General features: G+C 35.1%; 1 pseudogene; it reads left to right on the top strand.

Moving 5' to 3' along the window:
• Positions 1–12354: 12354 nt before the first annotated feature.
• On the top strand, positions 12355–13397 carry LOC105468292 (glutamine synthetase pseudogene; annotated as a pseudogene).
• Positions 13398–22624: the final 9227 nt, after the last annotated feature.

Here is a 22624-nt window from a genome sequence, read left to right as displayed (position 1 = left end):
ATATTGTCATCAGATTCTCCAATGTCAACATGAAAGAAAAATTATTAAGGTCAGCAAAAGAGAAGGGGCAGGTCACCTACAAAGGAAATCCCATTAGGCTGAGAGTGGACCTTTCAGCAGAACCCTACAAACAAGAAGAGACTGGGGACCTATTTTCAGCATTCTTAAATTCCAAACAAGAATTTCATCTTTAGCAAAACTAAGCTTCAAAAGGGAAGGAGAAATAAATTTCAAAAAAGCAAATGCTAAGGGAATTTATTACCACCAAATCTGCCTTACAAGAGGTCCTTAAGGGAGTGTTGAGCATGGTAACAAAAGACCATTACTGGTCACCACAAAAATAAATTTAATTACATAGAACATTGACACTGTAAGACAATTACAAAATCAAGTCTTCATAGCAAACAGATAACAACATGATGACAGAATCGAATCAATACATATCAATATTAACCTTAAATGTAAACAGGTTAAACGCTCCCACTTAAATGGCACAAAATGGCAAATTGAATAAATACTCAAGATCCACTGTATGCAATCTTCAAAAGACTTATCTCACATGCAGTGACACGTATAGTCTCCAAGTAAAGAGATGGAGAAAATATGCCAAGCAAACAGAATAAGGAAAAAAAAAATCAGGGGTTGCTATTCTAATGTCAGACAAAACAGACTTTAAACCAACTATAATCAAAAAAGACAAAGAAGGGCATTACATAAGGGTAAAGGGTTAAACTCAACAAGAAGACCTAACTATTCTAAATATATATGCAACCAACAAAGAAGCACCCAGATTCATAAAGGAAGTTTTTAAACACCTACAAGGAGACTTAGATTTTCACACGATAATAGTGAGAGACTTACACACATCACTGTCAGTATTAGGCAGATCATCGAGTCAGGAAACTGACAAAGATGTCTGGAACCTGAACTCGACACTAGACCAAATGGTTCTAATAGACATCTACAGACCTCTCTGCCCCAAAACAACAGAATATATATTATTCTCATCTGCACATGGCACATCTCTAAAGTCAACCACAAATTTTGCCATAAAAACAGTCCTCAGCAAGTTCAAAAAGAAAAAAAAAAATCATACCAGGCATACTCTCAAATCACAGAACAATAAAAAAGGAAATCAATACCAAGACGTTATCTCAAAACCATACAATTACATGTAAATCAAACAACCAGCTCCAGAATGACTTCTGGGTGAACAATGAAATTAAGGCAAAAATGAAGAAATTCAAAATTAAGGCAGAAATCAAGAAATAGTTTGAAATTAATGAAAACTAAGACACCACATAACACAACAAAAAGTTAGAAAAATCTCAAATTAATGATTTAACATCCCACCCAGAGGAACTGAAAAAATAAGAGCAAACCAACCCCAAAGCTAGCAAGAGAAAAGAACCCAAATCAGAGCTGAACTGAATGAAATTGAGGCACGATAGGACCTGCATATGATCAACAAATCCAGGAGTTGGTCAAATTTAAAAAAAAAAGACCACTAGCTACACTAAGAGAAAAAAGGAAAGAATATCCAAATGAACGCAATCAGAAATGACAAAGGGGACATTATCACCCACCCTACAGACATACAAAACCGTCAGAGACTGTTATGAACACCTGAATGCACACAAACTGGAAAAACTAGAAGAAATGGAAAAATCATGGAACATACAACAGAAATTGAATCAAGAAGAAAATTCAACCCTGAACGTACCAATAATGAGTTCCAAAATTGAATCAGTAGTAAAAAACCTACTAGCCAGAAAAAGCTCTGGACCAACCAAATTCTATCAGACATATAAAGAAAAGAGAACACCATTACCACTGAAACTATTCCAAAACATTGAGGCAGAAGGACTCCTCCCTAACTCAATCTATGAAGTCAGCGTTATTCTGATACTAAAACTTGGAAGATACACAACAAAAAGAATACCTCAGGCCAGTTTTCCTCATGAACATACATTCAAAAATTCTCAATAAAATACAAGCTAACTCAATCCATCAGCACATCAAAAAGCTAATTCACCACAACCCAAGTAGGCCTAATTCCTGGGATGTAAGGATGGTTCAACATATGCAATCAATAAATGTGATTAATCATAAATACATAACTAAAAACAAAAACCACAGTCATCTCAATAGACACAAAAAATTTTTTGATAAAATTCTACATTCACTCATGTTTACAACCCCCAATCAACTAGACATCGAAGAAACATACATAAAAATAAGAGACATTTATGACAAACACACAGTCAACATCACACTGAATGGGCAAATATAGAAACATTCCCCTTGAGAACTGAAAAAGATGAGAATGCTCTTTCTCACTGCTTCTATTCAACATAGTGCTGGAAGTCTTCGCCAGGTTAAACAGGAAAGAGAAAGAAATAAAAGGCATCCACCAGGAAGAGAGGAAGTCAAACTATCTCTCCTCACAGAGTATATAATTTTATACCTAGAAAACCCCATAATCTTAACCCAAAAACTCCTAGAACTGATAAAGAACTTCAGCAAAGTTTCAGGATACAAAATCAACGTAGATGCTGTAAATATTATTGAAATTACAACAAAATATTTAGAAAATTTTATAAACAGTTAATAAAGCGATAGCAGGTTTTGAGAGAATTGACTCCAATTTTAATTTTTTAAAAAAGGTCCACTATAAGCAAAATGCTATCAAACAGCATCCAACACTACAGAGAATTCATTCGTGAAAGGAGGAATCAATGATGTAGCAAACTTTATTGTTTTATTTTAAGAAATTGCCAAGTCTACCTCAGTCTTCAACAACCACCACCCTGATTTGTCTGCAGCCATCAAAATTGAGGCAAGACTCTCTACCAGCAAACTTTACAACCCGGTGAAGACTCAGATGATTGTTAGCATGTTTTAGCAATAAAGTACTTTTTCTCTAAGGTATGTACATTATTTAGACACAGTGTTATTACTTAGAATAAAGTATAGTATAAACATAACTTTTACATACACCGAGAAACCAAAAAAATTAGTGTGACTCACTGTATTTCAATATTTGCTTTATTCCTGTGGTCTGGAAGTAAAACAGGAATGTCTCTGAAGTATGCCTAAACAAGAGATTTTACTTTTGACAAAAATTTTTACTTGACCCATTGTAGATTCCAAGAGAAACATTTTATTTTGTTCTCTTAAGTTTTGTTGAAAAATTAACTCACAGGACCCATATTTATGGCAGAAAAAGGAATATCTACTGGAGAAAAAGCATAACAATTATTAATGTGTAAAGGGGAGGAATCACAGAGCAATTTACTTCTCCCCTCATGGTGTGTGGAAGCTTGTATGCTGTCTTGAAGTTACAGAAATAATAGGAGCTCAGAGTATGACCAAAATCAGGTTATAATGGCAAGACGTGTTATGGGTGAAAGAGAAGAGGCTTGGCTTGTAAAAGTGGTTTTGTTATGAATGGGAAGCCTCACAGGTAGTACTTTTAGAGAGAACAACAATAAATATTTTCACTAGACTTTTAGAGGTATCAGAATCTCAATGAATCTTTTCCAAATCTGAACAAGGGAAGGCTTGGCTGCATCAATGTAGATTTTCTACATTTGTAAATCTCCCCCACAAAAAACAGCTTTACAGGGCTATATCTGTTTGCTGGTTCTTGAACAGTCATCTCAAAATATGTCAATGAAATATATTTTGAGGAAAAATATTTTTATTTCCTTCACAGTCATAGTTAAAATAAGAAAATAAGGTAGAATAGCTAGAGCCAAAATATTTTTCAAATAACACAACATAGCGTTTTATCTATCTCTCATTATAGTCTTACAAAGAAGAAAGTTGAAATGGAATATTATGGCATTATATTTTAAGGTACATAGCTATTTTGTTATAAAATGCTATATATAATTTGACATATATGAGTACATTAAAATATCAAATTTTAAAAAATCACAGATAAGATGAAGCTAAGTGTATCAAATATTGAAGGTAAATATCTGGTTTTGTAATTCAGCTGGAAATTTGATAGAGCTAAGCATTTGGAGAAAAAATGGTAGCTTACACTTACACTTCAAATAAAATGCATATTTTAGCTTTTGAGTAAGTTCTATCAACTAAATTGTGCCATATGATTCCATATTATAACCTTAGAAATTCCCATGAAGTCCTTCCCTACTTTTGGCTGCTCTGTTCACCATTTTCTCTTTTTGTCCCAATTCAAACAGCACTATCTCATTTCTGTTCATTATCTTACAGTACAGAACCCAGGTAATTATTGCCTTTTTTAGGCATTTATTGAAATGACATTAATTAAAGCTAAAGCATTATTTTAAAAGGTTATGCTTTGGCATTAAACTGAACAATGATCTCTACACACCATAGGAAAACTGCAGTACTGACTATTTATGAGTTTATTGTCTGCATGAATCTATATTTTTTCCCCAAACTTAATTTTTATTTTTTTCTAATGCTGCACCAAAAATTTTATCTATTAAAGAAATTCAGTGTGAAACTGACTCTGCTTCACATTTGCCTTTGTGAACATAATACAGAAAAGATAAGAACTATTCATTTTTTATCACTTAAGATGCTTGATCTTTGCCTCCTCATAAATTATCATATTCACTCCAAAGAGTTTATTGCTCTATTTTAATATGCCAAGAACAAGACAGCTGTAAATTTTCTTTTAAAAAGACATTTTTTCATTCACAATAAATATATTTGTCATAAAGTGATAACATTCATGCTAGTATAAACTTCTGGGATAACAACTTTTCTCCTGATAATAAATGCTGGCTGAGCTTTGTTGTGTGACTACTTATGAAAAGGATATTGAGCAAAAGATCTGAAGAGTCACCTCACTAAAGAAGATATACGGATGGCAAATTAGCATATTAAAAGATGCTCCACATCATGTCCTTAAGGAATTTCATGTTGAAATAAAAATGAAATATCATTACACATGTATTAGAAAGGCAAAAATCTAAAATATTGATACCATCAAATTCTGACAAAGATGAGAAGCAACAGGAACTCTCAGTCATTGCTTATGGGAATGCAAAATAATACAGCCTCTTTAGAAGTGAAAATTTCCACTTTAGAAGTTGGAATTTTCTGAAAACTAAACATACTCATATCATTTGATCCAGCAATATCATATCTTGATATTCACCCAAATGAGTTAAAAATGTGTATAGACAGAAAACCTTCACAGAGATATTCATAGCAGCTTTATTCACAATTGTCAAAACTTGGAATGAATCAAGACAAGATGTCCTTTAGTAGGTGAAATAATAAATAAACTGGCATATCCAGGCAAAGAAACATTTTTTTTCTGTGCTAAAATGAAATGAACTTTCAGGAACAGAAAAGGCATAGAGGAAACTTAAATGCATATTATTAATTCTAGGTGAAAAGAAGCCAATCTAAAAGGGCTACATATTGTTTAATTTCAACTATATGATATTCTGGAAAAACTAAAACCGTGGAGACAGTAAAGATATCAGTGGTTGCCAGCATTAGTGGGCAGGGAGGGATGAGAGCACAGAAGATTTTTTAGAATGTGAAACAATTCTGCATGCCACTGTAATAGTGGATACATGCTATTATACATTTGTCAAAACACAAAGAAAGTACAATAGCAAGACAGAACCCTAATGTAATCTATGGACTTGGGTGATAATGACGTGCATGTAGGCTCAATGATTAGAACAAATGTACCACTCTTGTATGGGATGTTGATAGTGGAGGAGGCTGTGTGGTGATGGGGACAGACAGTAGATAGAAATTCTTCTGTCACATTGGCTGTGAACATAAAACTTTTCCAAATAATACTTATTTTTGAAAAGTACATTAAGTGGGATAGTAGAAAATAGCATCTAAAGAAATGTTACTAAACCAAAGAAAAAGTCTGTATTTATCCATATCTTGTGAAATACAAAAAAAAAAAAAAAAAAAAGACTGCGGTTGCTTAACTTAGATGTTAAAAATAAATATGGATATTTCATAGCCATCCTTTAAGTGCTATAGTCTTAGGAGCAATTATTCACTTCTTCCAGAGATTACTGAAGATGAAATGAGCACACATCCCTTGATCTTTGGCCAAACTTTAGTCAGAGACCTTTGGCATTGGAGTTGGCAGAGTGATACAGAGACAAAAAAAGTTTAATGTATCTAACAGTTCTCTACTTTATTAATGATTGAATTTTTTTTTAATTTGGGGAAACTGATGCCTTGAAAAACAATCATTAGGCTTTCTAGATATACAAAAACAAAGCAAACAGAAATGGAAATGTTTCAGAACACTGTACAGTTATATAAATTACTGCTTTAGTGATGAAGAAAACAAACAAAACCAAAATTATCACCAATACCACACAAAAGCACACGCATGCATGTATTCAGACACATGAACACATGAACACACACAAGTATGAGGCACACAGTGTGAAGACATGGCAAGTCTTATTTCAGTAAATTAGTGTACACTTGAGATAGATGGACCAAAACTGAAGAGCAAGAGGTTAATAGAGTAGACCAGCATTGGTTCTTCTTCCAATTTTTTTTTTTACTTCTGAAGAATCAAGGTCTGGAAGCCCAGTGACATCTTGAAGCTAGTAATAAGAAGGTTCCTGGGTGATAATATGTGTCCATAGTAAGGAAGGTGACTAGCTTGCCTGACTCTTTATATACTCTAGTTCTTTAATGACACCCAGAAGACTGTATGAACATCTGGATTGTAATTTTTGAATGGACTTTACTTTCTCATGATAGTGACTTTTGAAAGTTTGTAGTGGTTACAAGGTTCTGGAAGGAGACTCATGAACAGGGGATATTAACATGTGATAGCCAGAAAGAGAAAAAAAAAAAAACCATGCTGGACTGGTTATTAAAAATGACTAAATTCGAGGTGGCGGGCGCCTATAGTCCCAGCTACTCGGGAGGCTGAGGCAGGAGAATGGCGTGAACCCGGGAGGCGGAGCTTGCAGTGAGCTGAGATCCAGCCACTGCACTCCAGCCTGGGTGACAGAGCGAGACTCCGTCCCCCCAACCCCCCACCCAAAAAAAAGACTAAAATGACTGATTTCTGGGGATTACACCCCCCCCCCGCCCGCAACACACATACATACACAAATAAAACCTGTAGAGAAATGGACATTAGGGGCTGTGTTTAGGAGGAGGTGAGAAAACTAATTGCAATTTGGACATTCTTGTTATTCATGCTCTTTTAAAAAGATTTTGTTTTTTTAAAGTCTAAGCTGATAAATTGGTCAACATAAATTGAATTTATATTCACTTGGTTAAAAAACCAAAAATACCAGTGCTAACTTTCTATGACTAAGTAGAGGTGTTTTGTGGCTTTTTTGTTAGTGTTTGTGTATTTCTAGTCATGTATACATTTGATGATTGGACTTAAAAATAAATTCACAAGGACTGTATGATGGAAAAATAAGTTTATGAATTAAGCTACTTTTATTTAACATTATTCCTTTTCAATATTTTTTTCAAGGGCTATAGAATAAGTTTAGGGTTTTACCTTAGGGAGTATTGGGAAAGTAGAATTCATCATTACTCACTTAAAGAAGACTACTTACTTCGGTTACTGGATTTCAATGGATACACTTATAGAACATCTATTTTATAATTACTAAAAACTGTTTCAAGTTGTTCTGGGGTATTTTATGTAGTCAACATAAAAAAGTAGAAAATTGAAACAACTACTTAGGTAAGTAAAGCATGCCTCTTGACTCTCTTCTGAAATGACAACAGAATTTCCAATAATATTGAAATGTTTCATTTTTCTAGTATCAATTAGAGTGACTTGCATCCAGTTTATTCACATAGAAATGTCCATTTTCTTTACATTTTAGACATATATAATTACATATTTTCTTATTTTTTATTAAGTTTATAATTTGTAATTTTGTAATTTAAGTTGGATTATGACCATTAATGTAGCTAAATACCCTCCCTAGAAATATATTATGAACATATAATTTACCCAATATAGGTTTCTTTTAAAAATTCTAAATAAATGTATCTACATTTCTCTCCAAATTTAAAGCGCCACAGGACATGGAAACAGGAAACAACAAAAAATCTAAGGCAAAAATATCCAGCCAGTAGTCAAATAGTGTTACATTTCGAAAATCTACCAATTGCTTTTGGATACTGCATCTTTCATCTAATGATGAATGTGGTTATTCTTAAGCCAATTCAATTAAATCCAAATATAAAAACTAAAAATTAAATTCACTGCGTAAAACTGCTTTGAGACTCCCGATCTTTGGCATGACATACGGTTTTCAGCTGTTTAAATTGCTTATATTTTTCTTTGTTCATATTTAACGTGAATAATAATACTGACCCACTTCAAACTAAAATTCTGAGGAATAGTTCACAAACTCAAAACTTTTGAGATTTTATTAGACTTTCTAATAGATGTTTAGATCATTTTAATAAACTCATATGTCTTTCATTATTGTTAAATATTTTATCATCCTATGTTCTGAATGTTTTGATAGACACTATATTAAAACCATAATAAATGTGTAGTAAAATTATAACTGTAAATTTCAAAACAAAATGCTACTTCAATGTCATGTTTATCTAAGAGTGTAATAAACTTTCAGTTATTTAGCTCTATCATGCTAGGAAATCATAATCTAGTGTCAACAACTACATTTACAAGATTTATTTTATTTAATCATCAGAAATATAAAATAATATGGTAATTTATTACCATTTCATATATGAAGAAATCAAGCTTCTTTAAAGCAATAATGATGGAAGATACATTAGACATCTTCTAATTCTATCCTACATAGTAACATCTAATAGTTGGTCACTGTGGAAATCTGCAATATTTAAAAAATGTTTACTGTCTTTCCTGTGGGAAAGACATCCTCTCATCTTCAGCTTTGTCCTTTCTCACGCACATTGATCTCAAGCTTTGCCAGTGAATTGCTTTGGCCAGTGAATTCTGATTGGGAATACCATGTGCCACTTCAAAACAAGAGCTTCCAGAGTCTTTTTTCTTGCTTTTTTTTTTTTTTTTTTTGTATTGGAAAAGCAATGCCCCAGAAGGAGGTTTCTCCATTCGCCAGGTCAAAGAATAAAAATAACATGAAACAGAATGGCAGTTCATCCATGATGGGTATATTGTTCAATCAGCATGCTACTCAAGGGACTGCTAGGTGAGGTACAGGGAGGGGAACACACATTTTCTGTTGTAAGCAACAGAAATGTGTAGTGACTCTTTGTTACTACAACATGAGTTAGTCTAAGATGATATACAATCATAAAGATTCTGATTGGATGCTTTCAACAGTTGTTTGGGGAAACTCTTACCTCATGAGAAATATCATGATATTTTAAATAACTCTAAAGGATATTCTACTTTGTTAACTGATATTCTCCACTTTCTAATTTCCATACCTTTAGCCAACTTCCTTATTTGAAAGTTTTAAACAATAATATCATCTATATGACTATACTTTAAATATTTGATTACATCTTATTCAAGGTTTAACATGAATCATATTGTTTACAGATATGCCAGATTTTGCTAATTCTCATAGTGAGAATCAAAATTATCTATATAACTCATTAGCTATATTAAGAGGCTAGTACATTGTTTTTATTAAAAAACAAAAACAAACAAAAAAAACTTTACTCTTTCAGGAGACTCTTAACCAAGAAGATTAAAAGTTGCAAATAAAACTTTGTTGTTAATTCTAGTAATTTCATGAGACTTAACTACTCTTTCACATAAACCATTAAAGTGACAGTTTACCTTAACAGATGCTTTAATTCTCTCACCTCAAAATTCTCACCTTATTCTGCCATCAGTCCTAAATTATTAAATAATTATTATCACCTAATTCTGATCAATCCCCCTACATTTGAACCACCTTAAATCAGACTTCAAAATCTCAGTAAATATCCCAACATTGCCCTTTCTTCTCTGGGATGCTCCCTACACAGAATTACAGAATGATAACCTATTCATCAACAGATTGGGTGATGCCTTGGGAGCCCAGTGTTTGGCAATAAGATAGATAAAATACTTTCAAAAATGTCTCTCTAGCTGTTTGGGCCTCTGCATTTTGCTCACTCTGTCCCTCTACTATGAAGAGACAAGCAGAGGAGTTTAAAAATATTTTAATATTACAGTTAAACTGTGACTTAATGCCTTGAAATGTTATTCCAATTTTAATCCACAAGTAGTACATAAAAGAGAAAATAAAATCACATTTAAGTTATTACTATCAAGTTCTTTCTTTGCCAATATTGAAAACATTAACTTAGCCTCTTTTATTCTTGATAATATGTTAGGAGACTCTGGAGAGGAGCAAATGAACAAAGTCAGATTACCAGAGAAGAAAAGAATAAAGAGCAAAAGAAATATAAACAAACTAAAAAGTTAAAAAAGATGTTATATATTTTAAATATCAGACAGTGGAAAATGAGGCTAAATGGGGGTATTAGGTGTGCAAAATTTACCTCCACTAAAATACCAATGTTTGGAAGACTGTTATTAGGATCAAAAGTTTTTTTATAACTTATTTCATCTTCTTTCTGCACCCTCATCCATCCACTAGTTAACAAAGAGTAAAACAATGTTGGGTCATCCAGTTCTTTAATATAATAATTTAATAATGGCTATGTTCTCAAACATTCTCTCATTGGGATCAAAATCCTTAATTATTTGGATAGTTTTCCCTTCACCTGCTAAGTTAGTCTTACCTTGGTACTTTGCTGTTGACCCTTTCTGATTCTCTTTATCAAGAGCTGCGATCCCTATGCTACAAAAGAATCATAGGCAGTTCAGCGAGTTAAACTTCACAGCCTTCCTTTGCCTGATCATGCTGTGCTATAAAATTGCTGTTACCGAACCGCAGACTTCTCTTGGTTGTAAAGGGAGGGTTCTCTTTTCAGGTCCTAAATGGACAGCAGGGCCAATGACTCCTCTTTTCGCCCCCAAAAGTTATTTTATTTATCTAACGCATCATTCTCTTTTCCAAAAAGTGAGAAATCAGGACTCACATAGAATACTTATCTCTCTTCCTTTCCCCCTAATACCTTCAAGCTGGGAAATCAACTGACTTTGCTTCCACTCCTTTATTCTTTTTGCTTTGCAGAAACAGGTGAATCCTGATGCCTCTCCTGCTACAGGAAACCTGAATTACTGGAGTCCTCTAAAGTACATTTATTGATATGGTAAAGGAGAATAAAGAATTTGGGAAATCCATTCTTAAGACAACAGCCAGACATTCAAAGCTATTGTTTCATGTATAATCTGATTTGAATGTCAAAAAATATATATTGCTTATGTATTTCTTTTTGCATTCCATCTGCAACACATTTTAATATTCCTTTAAGTAGAGAAAGTAGGGTAAGCCAGAGCAATGGCCAGTACTCAGGAAATCGAAATGGTAAGACATTATAATTTTAATATCAGTCACTTCCGTTAAAAGCTTATTTAAAAGCTCACCATATCTACCATTGAAAAATTATTCTTTTTGCTTAATTTACTATCACACTTAATACATTTCTTAGTTTTTAAAATTAAAAATAGTAGATATTTTAAAAGAGTAATACAAGCTTCATAATGAAATGCATTACTTCTCTCTTTTAACCTAACAAAATCCAGAAACAATTTTCTAAGAAGTAAATACTATTTTCTGTTTTTAAATAATTAAGGTGAATGCATGAATTATAAGTTCACTTGGGTGTGTTTTGATTAAGGAACACACCCCTTAAGCCCACTCCTCAGAGAACATTTTCATCAACCTTAAAAAATTTCCTTATGTTCCTGTAGGATCAATTTTCCACACTCCAGAGGCAAACAGTGCTCTGATTTCTATCATGCCATGTTACTTCTGCCTCTTTTCTTAAAATTTATGAATGATTACCTAAACTACGAACCAGTACCATTTATATCTGATTCCTTTCACTTACATAATGCTTTTGAGTTTAATCAAGATTGCCACATGTGTTAGCATTTCATAACTTTGTAATGCTGTGGATTGCTGTAAATACCATCCAGTCTTCCGGACCATGGGTTTGGCGTCCTTGGATTTAACCAACCAAGAGTAAAAAATATTTGGGAAAAAAAATGTGTCTCTACTGAACATGTACAGATTATTTTTCTTGTCATTATTCGCTAAACAAAGCAATATAACAAGTGTTTACATAACATTTACATTGTTTTAGATATCATAAGTAATCTAGAGATGACTTTCAATCTATGGGGGCAGAGTCAAGAATGGGAGATGAGTGGAGGTCTGAGCATCACAGCGGCCCCCTCTTTTCTCTCCCCACCTTTACCGGTCTGCTCAGCTCACAGAATACCTTTCCACCATGACTCCCTCAGCAAGTTCCTGCTGAAACAAAGCATCAAGCAGATGTACATGTCCCTGCCTCAGGGTGAGAAAGTTCAGGCCATGTGTATCTGGATCATTGTGACTGGAGAATGACTGCACTGCAAGACCCATACCCTGGACGGTGAGCCCAAGTGTGTGGAAGAGTTGCCTGAGTGGAATTTTGATAGCTCTAGTACTTTCCAGTCTGAAATCTCCAACAGTGACATGTGTCTTGTGCCTGCTGCCATGTTTTAGGACCCCTTCCACAAGGACCCTAACAAACTGGTGTTCTGTGAAGTTTTCAAGTACAATCGAAAGTCTGCAGAGACCAATTTGAGGTACATCTGTAAATGGATAATGGACATGGTGAGCAATCAGCACCTCTGGTTTGGCATAGAGCAGAAATATACCCTCATGGGGACAGATGGGCAGCCTTCGGTTGGCCTTCCAATTGCTTTTTTGGGCCACACAGTCCATATCACTGTGCTGTGGGAGCAGACAAAGCCTATAAGAGGAATGTCTTGGAGTCTTATTACCAAGCCTGCTTGTACGCTGGAATTAAGATCGCAGGGACAAATGTTGAGGTCATGCCTGTCCAGTGGGAATTCCAAATCGGATCCCATGAAGGAATCAGCATGGGAGATCATCTCCCGTTTCATCTTGCATCATGTATGTGAAGACTTTGGAGTGATAGCAGCAACCTTTCATCCGAAGCCTATTCCTGGGAACTGGAATGGTGCAGGCTGCCACACTAACTTCAGCACCAAGGCCAAGTGGGAGGAGAAAGGTATAAAGTACATTGAGGAGGCCATCAAGAAAATAAGCAAGTGGCACCAGTACCACATCCGTGCCTATGATTTCAAGAGGCGCCTGGAAAATGTCTGTTTCCTAACTGGATTCCATGAAACTGATGGCAGAAGCGGCCCATCTGGAGCAGCTGCTGCCATGATGCTGGCTGCAGTTGGGGAGGCACCACCTGGGCTCTGTGCTCCATGGAGCAGGCAGGAGCCAAAAACAGGTGGGATCTCTGCCCCCTCCTGAGTTGGAGGGGTGGGAGCTCCACTCTTCCAGGTGCAGCTGTATCCTCTCAGCCATGACTGCAGACCCAGGCATCATTGTACTCTCGGGAACCTGGAAAGCCCCCTTTCCCCAAGACTCAGAAGTGCCTGCTTGTGCTACCTGGCCTCTCCTGGCTCCTGGTGCCCACTCCGATTTTGGAGCAAAGTTGATGCTGAGCGCAGGCACAGTTGCGCCCTGACTGGGTGTGTGCACACTTGGGGCAGTGCTGACATGCCAGGCTCCTGCAGCCTTGGGCCCCTCTGGACTATGGGCACCTGTGAACTTAGGAGGGAGGCCAAGAGGCATGAAGGAAGCTCCACTTGGGCCTGCAGGCACCCCTCGGCACAAACAGCCTGGATGCCGTGGGTGCCTTGCATGGCAGGTTGATGGTGGTAGGAGGCAGACAGGCTTCTGGAGGGGAAGGGTTGGTTCCCTGGTGAAGCCCCACCTTCAAGCCAGAGAAGGCCTGAAGCATGGGGGCCGGGCTGCTAGTTCTGCAGACCGGAATGAGAACTTATGGTGCTTTTTCAGCTGCGCATGGCCACCCATGGAACCAATCAGCATGCACTTTCTCCACTCTGAAGCCCATAAAAGCCCTAGACACAGCTAGACTCAGGCAGACAACAAGATGACCTGAGGGCAACTAGGAGCTGCTCATCCTGGGTCTCCTTTGGTTGTATCTTTTATACTTGCACCAGCAATTAATTATAGTTCCAGTAGCTCCACAATTTCATCAACATTTGGTAGTATCAGTTTTTTACTTTAGTCATCCTTGTGAGTTCGTGGTGATAGATCAACTTTGTATGACATTATAGTTTTAAAGTTGTATTTTTCTGTTTATGAATAATGCTGAAAACATTATCATATATATAGCCCATTATTACATCTTCTTCTATATAGTATTTATTTTTATTGTTTTTTATTGTTGGATTATAGGAGTTATTTTATGTTCTGAATTGAGAGTTGTCTGATTTTATACATACACCCCCACATACAGACACACATTAATTACTTCTGCCTCTGTTCTTAAAATTTATTAGTGAAAATCTCAACTATATACTACTTGTGTCTGATTCCTTTCACTCATACAATAACTTTGAGATGAATCCATGTTGTGTTATGTGTTAGCATTTCATTCCTGTGTGTTGCTGTAAGTACTATTGACCCTCCATATCTCCCTCTTTCTCTCTCTCTCTGTGTGTGTGTGTGTTGGGGGGTGATTATATATTCCCCGTCTGAGATTTACCTATTTGCTTTTTTATTGGAGGAGGGGCATAAGTCTTTGGAGGAGCATAAGTGATTTTTTTACATGAAATATATCCATTTTTATTATTTCATAGGCTTTCATTAGTTTCCTATTGCTGCTATAACCAATTACCATAAATTTTGTAGCTTAAAGTAACAGTAATTTATTATTTTACTTTACTGGAAGTCAGAATAATGAAAATATGTTTGCTGGACTGCTTTCCTTCTGGAGACTCTGTAAGAAAATCCATTGTATTTCCTTTTCCAATGTGAAAAGGTTGTCTGCATTCTGTAACTCATGTCTCTTCCTTGAATTACCCTAACCTTTCTTCCTTTGTCACATCTATTCTGAGTCTACCCCTCTTCTATCCCTCATATTAGAAACTTTTGATTATATTGGTTCCAGCCTGATAATCCGGCATAATCTTCCAATCTCAGTATTCTTAATCACATCTGCAAAGTCTTCTTTCCATGTAAAGTAACATGCTCATAGTTTCAAGGAATTAGGGCATATATGTCTTCATGGGACATTATTTTGTCTATCACATCACTTATTTAGTCTTAAGAAATATTTCCTTTTCCCAGGATTGCAATTATAGTTTCCTGTGTTTATGCTAGAAGTTATATGATTATAACTATTACCACTTGGTCTATTTTCCATCTCAAATTATAATGGTGTAAGGGATTGAAATTCATTTTTGATTCATAGATTTACCCACTATTTCCAGCAACATTTGTTAGAAAATGTTTCCTCGTCTTATCAAGCTGTTTTGATACTTTTATCTAAATTTTTTTTTTTTTTTTTTTTTTTTTTTTTGAGACGGAGTCTCGCTCTGTCGCCCAGGCTGGAGTGCAGTGGCCGGATCTCAGCTCACTGCAAGCTCCGCCTCCCAGGTTTACGCCATTCTCCTGCCTCAGCCTCCCGAGTAGCTGGGACTACAGGCACCCGCCACCTCGCCCGGCTAGTTTTTTGTATTTTTTAGTAGAGACGGGGTTTCACTGGGTTAGCCAGGATGGTCTCGATCTCCTGACCTCGTGATCCGCCCGTCTCGGCCTCCCAAAGTGCTGGGATTACAGGCTTGAGCCACCGCACCCGGCCTAAATTTTTTTATCATGTGTGCAAATCTACTTCTGATTCTCCAATTGATTACATAAATAGAAATACCTGTTCACCAATCGTGTGCCTTCTTTTGAGAGATGTCTGTTCAGATCATTTGCTCATTTTTGAATCAGATTGGTTTTGGGGGGTCGCTATTGAGTTGTTTGAGGTCCTTATGTATTCTGGTTATTGATTTCCTGTCAGATAATTTGCAAATATTTTCTCCTCTTCTGTAGGATGTTTCTTCATTCTCTTGATTGTTTCCTTTGCTTTGCAGAAGTTTGATTAGCTTAGTATAATCTCCTTTGTCTACTTTCACTTTTGTTGCCTGTGCTTTTGAGGTCTTACCACAAAAATCTTTGCTCAGACCAATCAATGTCCTGAAGTGTTTTCTTCTAGTAGTTTATTATTCTACTGATTTCTTCTAGTAGTTTCATAATTTTGGGTCTTACATTTAAGTCTTAAATCTATTCATTTGATTTTTGTGCACAGAGAAAGATAAGAGTCTAGTTTAATTTTTCTCCATAAGGATATCTAGTTTTCCCAATACCATTAAGGAGACTGTACCTTCCCAAATATATGTTATTGTTGTCTTTGTCAAAAATGAGTTGGCTGTAAATGTGCAGATCTATTTCTAAGTTCTCTCTTCTGTTTCTTTGGTCTATGTATCTATTTTCATGTCAGTGCCATACCATTTTGGCTACTACAGCTGTAAATGTACAGATCTATTTATAAGTTCTCTTCTCTGTTTCTTTGATTTATGTATCTATTTTCATGTCAGTGCCATACTGTTTTGTCTACTATACCTTTGTAGTTACAGTTGAATCTTGAACAACACAGGGGGTTAGAAGTGCCAACTCCCACACATTTGAAAATTATTATATTTTTAACTTCCCAAAAACTTAACTAGTAATAGCCTACTATTGACCAGAAGCCTTATTAATAACATAAATAATGTATTAGCATATATGTTATATGTTGCATTTTTACAACAAGCTAATCTAAAGAAAGAAAATGTTATTAAGAGTCACAAGGAAGAGAAAATATAGTTACTATTCCTTAAGTTTAAGTGGATCATCATAAAAGTATTCTTCTTGTATTCACACTGAGTAAGCAGAGAAGGAAGAAACATAGGAGCAGTTGGTCTTGCTGTCTTATAGGTGGCAGCAGCAGAAGAAAATTCAGATATAAACAGGTGGGAATTGAACAATGAGAACACTTGGACACAGGGTGTCCAAGGGGAACATCACACACCAGGGCATGTCTTGGGGTGGGAGGAGTGGGGAGGGATAGCATTAGGAGAAATACCTAATGAAAATGATGTGTTAATGGGTGCAGCAAACCAACATGACATATGTATACATATGTAACAAACCTGCACGTTATGCACATGTACTTTAGAACTTAAAACTATAATAATATAAATAAAAAACAAATAAATTTTAAAACAGAAAATTCAGATGTAAGTGGACCTGAACAGTTCAAACTCGTGTATTAAAGGGTCAACTGTACTTTGAAATCAGTTTGCATGATGCCCCAGCTATGTTCTTTTTGCTCTGGATTGCTTTGGCTATTCAGGGTCTTTTGTGGCTCCATACAAATTTTAGGATTGCTTTTTTCTATTTCTGTGAAGAATGTCATTGGTATTTTGATAGAGATTTTGTCGAACCTGTAGATTGCATTAGGTTAAGAATGGACATTTTAACAACATTAATTATTCCAATCCATGAACATGAGATATCTTTCCATGTTTCATGCCCTCTTCACTTTCTTTTATCAGCATTTACAGTTTTTATTGTCGAGGGCTTTTACTTCTTTGGTTACATTTATTCCAAAGTCTTTTAAATTTTTTTGTAATTAACATAAATGATATTGTTCCTTTATTTCCCGTCAGATTATTCACTGATAATCTATAGAAGTAGCAGTAATATTTGTATGTTGATTTTGTATCCTGCAAGTTTAGTGACTTAGTTTTTCTGTTCTGACACCTTTTTGGTCGAGGCTTTAAGTTTTTCTAAATGTAATATAATATCCACATACTGGGGCTTATCATAGGGCGAAGGGTGGGTGGAGGGAGAGGATTAGGAAAAATAACTAATGGGTACTAGGTTTAATACCTGGGTGACAAAATAATCTTTACAACAAACCTCCATGACACAAGTTTACCTATATAACAAATCTGAACATGTACCTTGAACTTAAAATAAATGTCAAACAAAAAAAAAAGATGTCATCTGCAAACAACATCAATTTGACTTATTTCTTTCCAATTTAAATGCCTTTAATTTTTTTTTCTCTTGCCTAATTTATCTTGCTTGGGCTTTTGATACAACGTTAAATAACAGTAGTGAAAATGGGCATCCTTGTCTTCTTCCAGGTTGTAAAGGAAAGACTGTTTTTCTCTATTTAGTATGGTACTGGCTGAGGGTTTGCCTTATATGGACTTGTTATGAGGTATGTTCCTTTTACACCTAGTTTGTTGAGAGTTTTTCTCCTGAAGAGATGTTGAATTTTATAGAATGCTGTTTGAGCATGTACTGATATGGTCATATGGTTTTTGTCTTTCATTTTGTTAATGTGATGTATCGTGTTTATTTATTTGCTTATATCGAATCATCCTTGCCTTCCCGGGATAAATCATACATGACTGTCATGTATTGTCTTCTTGATGTGCTGTTGAATTTGGTTTGCTAGTATTTTCCTTTTTGAAGATTTCTGCATTAATTTTCACCAAAATAAATTCACCAACTATTGGTCTGGAGTTTTCTTTTTTAATTATATTGTTGTCTGGTTTTTGTATAATGATAATGCTGGCTTTATTAATAAGTTTAGAAGTTTTCCTTTCCTTTCTTTTTTTTTTTTTTTTTTGAAGTTGTTGTAGTAGAACTGTTATTAGTTCTTCTTAAATTTCAGCAGTGAAGCTGAAAGCTCCCAGGCTTTTCACTGGTGAGAGACTTATTACTGCTTTCATCTCATTTCCTGTTATCAGGCCTGTTTAGACTTTCTCTTTCTTCTTGGTTCAGTCTTGGTAGGCTGTGTGTGTTCAGGAATTTATTCCTTTCTTCTGGGTTTTCCTATTTGTTGATGTATAGTTGCTCATAGTATTCTCCACTGATTATTTGTATTTCTGTAGTACTCCATGTAATGTCTCCTTTTTCATCTGTGATGTTATTTATTTGGGCCTTCTCTCTTTTTTCTTAGACTATCTAAAGGTTTGTCAATTTTTATCTATCTTTTCAAAAAACTAACTTTTGATTTTGTTGATCTTTTGTTATGTTTTAGTCTCTACCTTCTATATTTCTGGTCTGATCTTTATTATTTCTTTACTCCTACTAATTTGGGTTTCTTTTTTTTGGATTTCTAGTTTTTTGAGGTGCATTGTTGGGTAGTCTATTTGAAGTCTTTCTACTTTTTTGATGTAAGTGTTTATTGCTATAATCTTTCCTGTTAGCATTGCTTTGGGGTATGTGGTATGTTCATTTTTACATGTTTTGAAAACTTTTCAAATTTCCCTCTTAATTTCTTCATTGACCCATTGATTGTTCAGGAGCACCTTGTTTAATTTCCATGTATTTTCATAGTTTACAAAGTTGATCTCATTACTGAATTGTACTTTTATTTCATTGTGGAAATAAAAGATATTTAATATGATTTGATTTTTTGAAATTTGCTGAAAATTGTTTTGTAGACTAACATATATTCCATCTTGGAGAATGTTCCATATGCTGATGAGAAGAATCTATATTCTATAGCAATTAAATAAAGAATTTTGTAACTGTCAGTTAGATCCATTGGGTCTAGAGTGCAGTTAAACTCCAACATTTATTTGTTGATTTTCTGTCTGATGATTTGCCCATTGATGACAGTGGAGTGTTTAGGTCCTCTACTATTATTGTATTGCATTCTATCTCTCCCTTCACATCTTTTAATATTTGCTTTATATATGTGTGTATGTATGTATACATATTTATAACAATTGTTATGTCTTCTTGCTGAATTGACCCCTTTATCACTATACAACAACAGGTTTTTTTCCTCTTTTTACAGATTTGACTTGAAGTTTGTTTTATTTTGTTGTTGTTGTTGTTGTTGTTTTGGTTGTTTGGGTTTTTTTGAGATGGAACCTCACTCTGTCATGCAGGCTGGAATGCAGTGGTGCGATCTCGGCTCACTGCAACCTCCACCTCCCAGGTTCAAATGATTCTCCTGCCTCAGCCTCCCGAGTAGTTATGACTACAAGCATGTGCCACCACGCCCAGTTAATTTTTGTTGTTGTTATTGTTGTATTTTTAGTAGAGATGGGGTTTCACGGTGTTAGCCAGGATGGTCTCGATCTCCTGACCTCATGATCTGCCTGCCTTGGCCTCCCAAAGTGCTGGGATTTGAGGCATGAGCCACTGCACCCGGCCTGAAGTCTGTTTTATCTGATATATGTATTGCTCATTTTGATCTTTTTTGGTTTCTATTTGCATGGAACATCTTTTTCCAGCCTATTTTTAGTCTATGTATATCTTTATAGGAGAAGTGTTTCTTGTAGGAAACTCTGAATGGATGAAAAACAAGAAAAGACCCATATACTTGGGGTCTTGTTTTTAATCCATTAAGACATAATTTCTTCTTTTGGAGAACTTAGTCTACTTATTTGTCGTTTCATTACATGTCTTCCTTTGTGGTTAAGTAATTTTCTCTACCAGTATGTTTTAAATCTTATTTTTATTTTTAGTGTATCTATTTTAACTTTTTGCTTTCTGGTTACCATGAGGCTTAGAAAAAAATCTTAATATTATAGCAAGATTTTTTAAACTTATGACAGTTTAACTTTGATCATTAAAAGAAAAGAAACAACAAATAGAAAAGTAAAAAACTCTATGCTTTAATTTTTTCTGCTCCTAATTTTGACATTTTGCTCTCCCAATTCATTCTTTTTTGTATATCCTATCTCATAACAAATTGCTGTCATTATGATTTTTGTTAGTTTTTTATTATCCATATTAAATATATAAGTGGTTTGTATACCATAAATATACTATTAAAGTATTCTAAATTTGTCTGTACTTACTTTTACTAGTGAATTTTATACATTCAGATATTTTCTTGTTGCAAACTAGCATCCTTTTGTGTCACAGTAAATAACTCTTTTTTGTATTACTTGTAAGAAAAGTCTAGTGTTTGTTTGTTTGGAAAGTATCTCTACATCATGTTTGAAGAATAGCTTTGCTGAGCACAATATTCTAGGCTAGCAAATTTTTTTTCTTCTTCAGCACTTTAAATATGTTATCTCTACTCCCTCATGGCTTGTGTAGTTTTCATGAAGTCTGTTGCCAAATGAATTGAATCTCCTTTATATTTTATTTACTTCCTTTCTCTTGCTGCTTTTAGGATCTTTTGCTTGTTCTTAACCTTTGAGAGTTTGGTTATTTTATGCCTTTGAGACGTCTTACTTTAAATGAATTTCTTTGATGATCTTTAACCTTCTGTACCTGGATATTTAGATACTTTTCTGTATTTGGAATGCTTTCTGTTATTATTTGCTTGAATAACCTTTTTACTCCTTGAATTTTTTCAACTCTCTCTTGAAAGTCAATAGTATGTATTTGCTTTTTGAGGCTATACTCTAGATCTTGTAAGCATTCTTTGTTCATTTTCATTCTTTTTCTTTTTTCTTCCACAAGTTTATATTTTTAAGTAATCAGTCTTCAAACTCACAGATTCTTTTCTTCTGCTGTTGAGAGCCATCCTGCCAATGCACTTTTCAGTTTGGCTATTGCATTTCTCAACTCCAGGATTTGTGTTTGATTACTTTTATTTTTTAATCTTTTGGTTAAATTTTTCTGAGAAATTTCTAGATTGATTTATTTTGTTATCTTGCAATTTGCTGAGTTTTCTCAAAAGGCTATTTTGAATTATTGTTCTGACCCGTTTCATCAGGGTCACTCACTGGCTTTTGTTTTGTCCATTTGGGGAGGTGATACTTCCCTGTTTTTCCTTCTTGTTGCTAGATGACATCCTTAGTGCAGAGTTGACACAACCCTAAATTAAGTTTGGAATGTTGTTGTCCCAGATGGGATGGGGAAATCCCAAAGGAAATATTCCAGTTGTGTGGAAAGGCTGGCCAGGGCTTTGTGCCCAGAGGACCCATGAAGCACACTTCCTATAGTGTGCTGCAGAACAGTCACTCTGATTTGGCATTTCCTTTACTTGAGATGAAAAGCAGCTCACCAAGTTTTACACACTGGCTGATTCTAGCCTCCCTTCCACTGCCCTCAGAAGTTTTCACCTACATACACTACAAACACTTGACTTTCCCATGTGGTAAGTCAGAGATGGTTTTCCTGTGAAGGAACCCAAGATGATGGGAAACCTGACTTTCCACCTTGATCTTACTTTTTCCAGTGTAGAAATCATAAGTCTGGGGGAACTTTCCTCCACTGGACCTGGCAGACTTGGGGAGGGTTGTTCTGATTAGGGAGGTCCATTTCTCTTACCTTTTGCTGGTGTTTTCTCACTTCTTTGTGGCCCCTCAGATTTTCTCAGTGTCAAATTTTAATTCTGGGATATTTCTGGTTATAATCTTGATACTGTTTTGGTTTTCTGTTAGGGAGACTGATGCCAGATTGTTTCTACTCCATCATTTTGGTGACATCATAAGCACACTTTTAATATGATTTTATGTTGCCGGAGCCTGTCTAGAATACCACATTGCATTTAGTTGTCATGTCTCCTTCAGCTCGTTTTTGCTGGAACAGTTCATCAGACTTCTCTTGTTTATAATGATGTTGACAGTTTTGAGATATACTCAACAGACATTTTGTAAAATCACCCTAATTGGAATGTACCAATGTTTTTCTCCTGTTTTGGACAGAGT

Source organism: Macaca nemestrina, chromosome 11 (assembly GCF_043159975.1).
Source record: "Macaca nemestrina isolate mMacNem1 chromosome 11, mMacNem.hap1, whole genome shotgun sequence".
NCBI lineage: Eukaryota > Metazoa > Chordata > Mammalia > Primates > Cercopithecidae > Macaca > Macaca nemestrina.
This window is presented reverse-complemented; position numbering and strand designations above follow the sequence as displayed.